General features: G+C 34.7%; 1 long non-coding RNA gene across 1 annotated transcript; it reads right to left on the minus strand.

Annotated features, from left to right (window-relative positions):
* Nucleotides 1-1,365: 1,365 nt before the first annotated feature.
* On the minus strand, nt 1,366-6,722 carry LOC134536211 (uncharacterized). Its single transcript, XR_010075774.1, has 3 exons — nt 6,469-6,722; nt 3,263-3,319; nt 1,366-1,422 (listed from the first exon to the last, which is right to left on the minus strand). It is a non-coding gene; the product is annotated as an uncharacterized LOC134536211 (long non-coding RNA).
* Nucleotides 6,723-7,049: the final 327 nt, after the last annotated feature.

Genomic DNA, 7,049 nt, shown 5'->3' on the forward strand with positions numbered 1-7,049 from the left:
GAGTATGACTGTTATTTAAAAACAGTATAAACTTGGTTTAGTTAATACATGTTGTTTCATCATTAAAATGTGGTAGGCTTTTCAACTCATGCTACCTTAGATCACCATCAGATACTGGTATAGAGGATTAGTAGTAGTGCTGTAGAAAAATCCCCCCACCCCCTATCATAACCAGAGTGATCAAACTCGCATGCAACAAGATTAACTAGATGACAACTGCGTTCAGCGGCAGAAGTAAACTTAATGAAGTCCGCGTGTGCTCTTGATCTGGTTAAGTGAACAATCCACAAAACTTCAATCTTATTGAAGTTGTTTGCTATGTAATTCAATGGTCACTTATGGCATAAAACTGTGAAGAAAGTGAGCAATTGTGCTGAGAATACAACTTCTTTTGCGCTCGATGTAAAGTGATGTATTGAAGATATACAGTATTTTTGCAGTGACCATACCGTTAAAAGATATCTCCCAGTTCATGTTATTTTAGATTATTTGGCTGCTCTCATTTACACCACAACACTCACAAAATAAATAAATGCAGTCGATTCAGCAGATCCATTTATTTTATAATTCATAAAAAAATTTCTGACCCCTCTTACTGCATACCACACCATCTACTAATAAGTCAAATGACTTGTAGAAGCTGCATTGTAACTTAATTGTTACAGGGTGTATGTTAACAACAAAATATATTCTAACTGATATTGATATTCTAACAGAATTAATGTAGAATTTTAACAATTACTAGAGTGTCATATTAAAATTTGAAAATACATTATGTGTTAAAAAAAAATCCATTATCATATATATGTACATATCTGCAAATGATATTGATCATTGCATTGCAACAAACACATTATATTTCTTAAAGCTTAAAAATGTTACAAAAAGTAGACATCTTGGAATGTTAAAAAAAAACAATGGTAAATACAATATTACTTCAAAAAATCTATAAACATAATATTCATACAGAAAATAAAATTTAACAATTTCGACTTAATTAACTGATATTACATTCACGTCCAAGTAATAGTTTACATACACAATACACTCGGGTGACAAAATCAACAAACAATCAACCTTCTGATGGATCCCACGCGATCTCTTGGGATTAGTCGTAGCTCCGAGCCATGTTTTAGGAACACGTTGCCTGGCAAAATTAAAGAACAATCTTTAACATTCTGAGGGCCTTTGAGACAGAATGGTGAACATAAAAAATAAATTTGCCTGAAATTTCTGTCAAAGCAAATAGTGGAGGCAAGAACACTTCCAAGAATAAAACTAGAAGTCTCACCGGCTGTTTGCTGCGGGTTGATGCCAATCCCGTCATCTGTTATGATCGCGGACGTTGCTGGCGGCACTTTAAACTCCTCCGCAGCAAATTTCAAGACTGCAGTGAATGGGGTGTTTTCTGGAACGCTCAACCTATGCACATGGAAAACTATCAAATTAAAACATGTGACATTCTGGGCTTTGAGGAAATATCAGCCGTGGTAAAGTCTTTAAGAACTGCACCCATAAGAAGACAAGTTAATGGCCATTCTTATTAAAAATGTTGGGCAATTTTGTAAAAACATAGATTATTATTTTAATGGAAACTTAAGTGAAAAAATTGACTTTGATAAGTAAATAAAATTTTGTACAGACATAATTTTCTTGGAAAGGATCCAGCATGACAACATTATTGTAGCAATAGTCAAGCACTATCAACTTATGAATTGAAGCATCAGTCAGAAAATTTCTTAATAGTCAATAAGCAACATAGCCAAAAAATAATAATTCCAAGATTACGTCTATTTGCCTCTACATGCTACCCACAGTATTTCAAGCCAATCTCACAGAAGTCTTGCACAAAAAAGTCTTGGAGCTAGTGCAGATCAAATTAGGAATCGCTAGTTATGAATCTGTAATCACGGCAGCATGTAGCAAACTCAATGACAGTTCAGACGTTGGCAACCGCCAGCATCTCGTCCCACATGGCAGCACCGTCCCCGGTTCTAAGAGCTTGAAGTGAGACCAGCGTCCGCTTCGCCACTGCGCCCTCACACGTCAGGAGGGACCGTACCAGATCCACCAACTGCTGGAACTCCAGGGCTTCTGCATCACCCTCGGGGGCAACCCAACTGTGGCTACTCGTGCGCTGGCAGTACTCGCACTGCAGCTTGGCCCCACCTTGCGCAATAACCTCCAGCAATGCTTCCAGAAACTCTGGGAAGTCGGAGCACACCCTCACGACCACGTCTTTTACCACCGTTCCCACCACGGCCCGCCAGAACGACGACGAACCTGGCACTCCCACCTCCTTGCACCTCAAGAGGGTCTCCAGGATCACAGACGTCACCCCGTCATCCACCACACTGTCTGTAAGCAACAGCAATTCCAGAACTCTACCGGCATCATCACAGTCTTTCAAGAGGGTCTCGACCACCAACGAGACCCCTTCAACGTCACCACTCCGCACCAACTCCTTCAGCTCCTGCGCCACTATCCTCAGGCCCAACTGCGATGCAAACTTGCAAGAGGGATCCGACTTCTCTTTCTGTTTCACGTACTGCAAGACCACTTTGCACGACATTTCCGTGACAAGAATTGATTCAATAAGTCCCTGCAACCTTTCCTTCCCACACACAGCCACATACTCGTCAACTGCCCATTCCTTGTAGTTCGTTTTATTGCCTTGCGCCACTATCAACTTTGTCAACAGGACGTCACATGCTTTCAGACATTTGTCTATGCTGAGGTCTTGCAGCATTCCACCTTTTTCCTCTAGCTTTATGGCAAACACACGGCTATAAGCTTTGTTCGCAGATAGTAAGTTTTCCAAGCTATTGGCTATTTTGAAGGCATTTTTCACCTCAGTACGTTCAGAGAATACCTTCTTGTCAACACTTGTGTAGGCATCTAGAAAGTTCTGCCAGGTAGGTAAGCATTTCTCCAAAAATTCTTTTTCATCAAGATATGCACCAAAAGACATTATTGGCAACAGTCTGCTTTGCGCAGCTTGTACTTAATATACAATAAAAACTGAGGATTAGTTATTTTTGAACTATTGATGTGGAATAACCATGTGTTACACGAAACAAAGTTATGTCCTAAAATGTTCAGCCAGCTATCACTGCTACTGTTAATTAATGATAATTCTGTGCAGCCTTTGACTCATATCACTTTGTTAACAATGCTGTCATAACTTAGATCTGATTTTACTGCATGGATCACAAACGATAACTATTCTAAAATATGGGAAATCATGACTCTTGACACTTACACTTTAAAAGGTAGCTTTGGATCTGAAGTTAAAACAATCTTGAATGTGACTTTAGACCTGGAAAAAAAAAATATATTAGTCCTAAGCAGCAAAATATTCTGCCCTAAACTTGTGAATGCTAAAAACTATGATGTGCACAATGCTTTGTACTATCAAATGTCAAATTATACTACAAAACTACAAATCTACTGTAGCACTCTCATGTTAAGTTCACAAATATTGGTATGGTAAAATGATAATCCAGAAAGCTTTGAAAATCAGAATAGTACTGATTCTTTTCTAAATCTACTAAAGTTTTTGCCAAAAATCTACACCCTGAAACATGTCTGCTACAGCATTAGTGAAAATATGATCAAATACATAACATAGATTCACACAATAATTACACAAACATTACACTTGCACAAAAATATATCATGAAATTTATATCTAACAGAAACATGTCAAATGATGGGTAACATACTTCATCACATCCTTTGAAAAACAACCAAAATAACTCTGGCTAGCAATGCCAGTTTGGTGGACACAATGAGCTTAAGAGTCTGTAGGAAAAGTTAAAATTTAAATATATTACTATAATATAATTGTTCCATATCACGTATCCAAGTTTATCCCTTGATCCTGATGGCATTGATCCTGTGATACATGATGCTTGCTGTTTTAATTAAGTACGTTGAAAGATTCTGGGCATAAAAAAATATTATACAAACAATGTTAGGAAATAAAAAAAAAAAATTCTAATTTTTAATTGATCTGATAATGTCATAATTCATTGTTACATCACAACTTTTGTTGTATCCAGGATCATGCCATTAGAATCAAGGCATGGACTTAGATACACAATACAAAACTTTTACAAAAAAAAATTAATACAAAGGTGTACGGCTGCCAAGTAGAAATAAAATTTCTCGGATACACAATTATTTAAAACACGTGAAGTGCCAGTAGGTACACAACCTAACAAGTGAGTATACAGATATGCAAGTGTTATAAGTATCCAAGTGCAGAAGTATGCAAGTGTGCTATAATGCAAAATTGCCATCACCGGTTGCTGCCATCTGTTTTTTCTGCAAGTATTTTAATAGCTATAATACGATAAATAGACCTTAAATTAATTACACAATGGAGATTCACATCTGTAACAAACATTGGCATTAAAAACCTGCAGGGTCTCTTAAAGTTGTGTGACTCTAATGTATTAATTATATCCCCTCCCTTTCCCCCTCAAACATCAAGCACACCACTCCCAAGCATTTCACTTCTCATTTTTTATCACACACTGATCTCAACTTACCATACCAGCTAGAAATAAATTTCACTTAAGATGAAACGGAATAAGACCAACAATGTTGCAATCACTACAGACACTTGCACACTTTTTTTGAAGCTTTCTTTATTTCTGAAACCTAAACAAACTTTGAATTTAAAACAAGGTTTATAGTGATGGTTAGATATGCATAAACAATTTTTAAAAACCTGCCACTAATCTAAAATTTAATATGTAACCATAATCCTGAAATGGCTTGCAGTGCCTAGTCTAGTATATTTTAGTAGTACTATCATTTAATTCAAATTTCTTTCTACTTGTAATTATTATCAATTCACTCTGAAAGGTAAGTACTTGAATTAACAATAAATGAGGTAGAACATACCTTATTTTTATTAATTCATACTAAATTAAAAAAAATAAACTAGGTAAATATGTAGTTGGGCGGTATTTGCGAAAAAAAATGTTAAAAATCCGAAAATACTTTTATTCTATGCGCTTTATCTTCCTCTTTTCATTAAACCTGGCAGAGATAAGAAATTCCAAATACTTTAGGAGATATTGCCGTTCTTATTTTGCAATACAAGACCTGTGCAATCATTCAACCGTCGTAATTTTTTTATTTTGCTGTGTGTTCGTGAATGCCTAATTAATTAAAATGGTCGATTATGTCAGGTCAGTTACATTATAAATACTTTCAAACTAAGCAGACATTAAAAATAATATGAATTAATTTTAATGGTTGTTTAGTTTTTATTTATAATGTAACTGACCTGACCAAACAAACCGGGACAAAGGATGAACAGTAGGAACTCACGTAATTTTTTTTTTTTTTTTACTTATTAGTTGCACAACAATATTCAAATAACAAATAAAACATTAAAATTTGAAATGTTAAAAACTCGCCTAAGTTAGAGGCGGGTACAATTCCTTTGCCATTAGTAGAAAATGGTGTTCGCGAAAAAAAATTCATACTCGTAAACAAGAAACAATTGTGTACGCCTCATGATTGCACAGGTATTGTGATGGAAATTAAAAAAATTTGATATCTCCTAAAGTAATTGGAATTTCTTATCTCTGCGAGGTTTAATGAAAAGTGGAAGTTAAAGAGCATAGAATGAAAGTATTTTCGGAATTTTAAAAGTATTTTTAACAAATATCGCCCAAATATTAAAATTAAAAAATTTGATATCTCCTAAAGTATTTGGAATTTCTTATCTCCGCCGGGTTTACTGAAAAGAGGAAGTTAAAGAGCATATAACAAAAGTATTTTCGGATTTTTAACATTTTTTTTTTCGCAAATACCGCCCAACTACATATTTACCATAAACTAAAAAGATATGTGCCCAAAGCTAGTGTATGTATCAAAACTACTTCTGAATACCGGTACTCATGCACAATTCACATTAACAAGACTTCAAAAGTATATCAATTCATCAGTTCCATTATTTACTAAATAAATCATATCATGAAGTATTGCCTTTAGTATCATAATTCACACGTTTCTCTATATTCTTGTAAATAATAATTGTGAAAATGTACTAGCTCAAGAAAAAAAACATGTAAGTTTTATTGACAGTATTATTGACTTACTAAATATTTCTGTACAGTGTTTTGTATACATTCGATTTCAATAATAGTGAAATTCTTAATAGGTTTTCTGTTACTGTTTCCTGAGTGAAAGGTTGGTTAGGTTAGGGATGGTAAATATTGAAGATGAAGGAATTTTAAAATGCAATTTTTAGGAAAATTAGAAACTTTTGAAGAAAGATTTTTTCTTTCTAATTTTTCGGAAAAGAAGCCTGTTCTAGGAAATTATCATCAAATAAATAAGAGTAAGAATCCAGAACCATAGAAATGCCAACGACTTTTATAGATATTATTCGCTGATCCCCAAAAACAAAACCAAAATAAAATATCTCAGTAAAATCATATTTACCATTACTAAAAAATACACCACAAACTATATTTATTTAACTTACGCCATTTATTTAAGATTGTTTCAAGAGTTCAACGACAGAAAACGCAAACATATGGCAAAATCCATGGAACTTCAATTTGTACTGTAGAACGAAATGCGGACTGAAGAAGCCTTTATTCCCAATCGTCTTTGCTGTTTTCCGTATGACAATGGGACATAATTTTAATTAGAATAGGAAAATGTTCCGCCCACATGATCGGACAATTGTAGACGGGTATTTATACGTTTAAAATATCCCGCGTATGTGAAATAAAAAAAATTGATTTTGGGAAGTAAAATTTTTTCTAATGGAATAAACATCGAAAAAAGCCCTCTCATACTGTCAAACCAGTCTTTATGTTAACCTCTCAATTCCAACACATTTTTAAAACTTGTTTAAAAAAATTAAGATTTATATTGGCATCCTGCCGGGTTATGATGTGTGATATAGTAGAGGGCGCCATTCTGCCTGTTTGTGAGTCCTGTGAACTAGTTTAAATACACAGTAATGACACATCTCTGGACTGTGATGTCACCACATGGCAGCCAGGCGATGTTCA

The sequence above is a fragment of the Bacillus rossius genome, chromosome 10 (assembly GCF_032445375.1).
Source record: "Bacillus rossius redtenbacheri isolate Brsri chromosome 10, Brsri_v3, whole genome shotgun sequence".
Classification (NCBI taxonomy): domain Eukaryota; kingdom Metazoa; phylum Arthropoda; class Insecta; order Phasmatodea; family Bacillidae; genus Bacillus; species Bacillus rossius.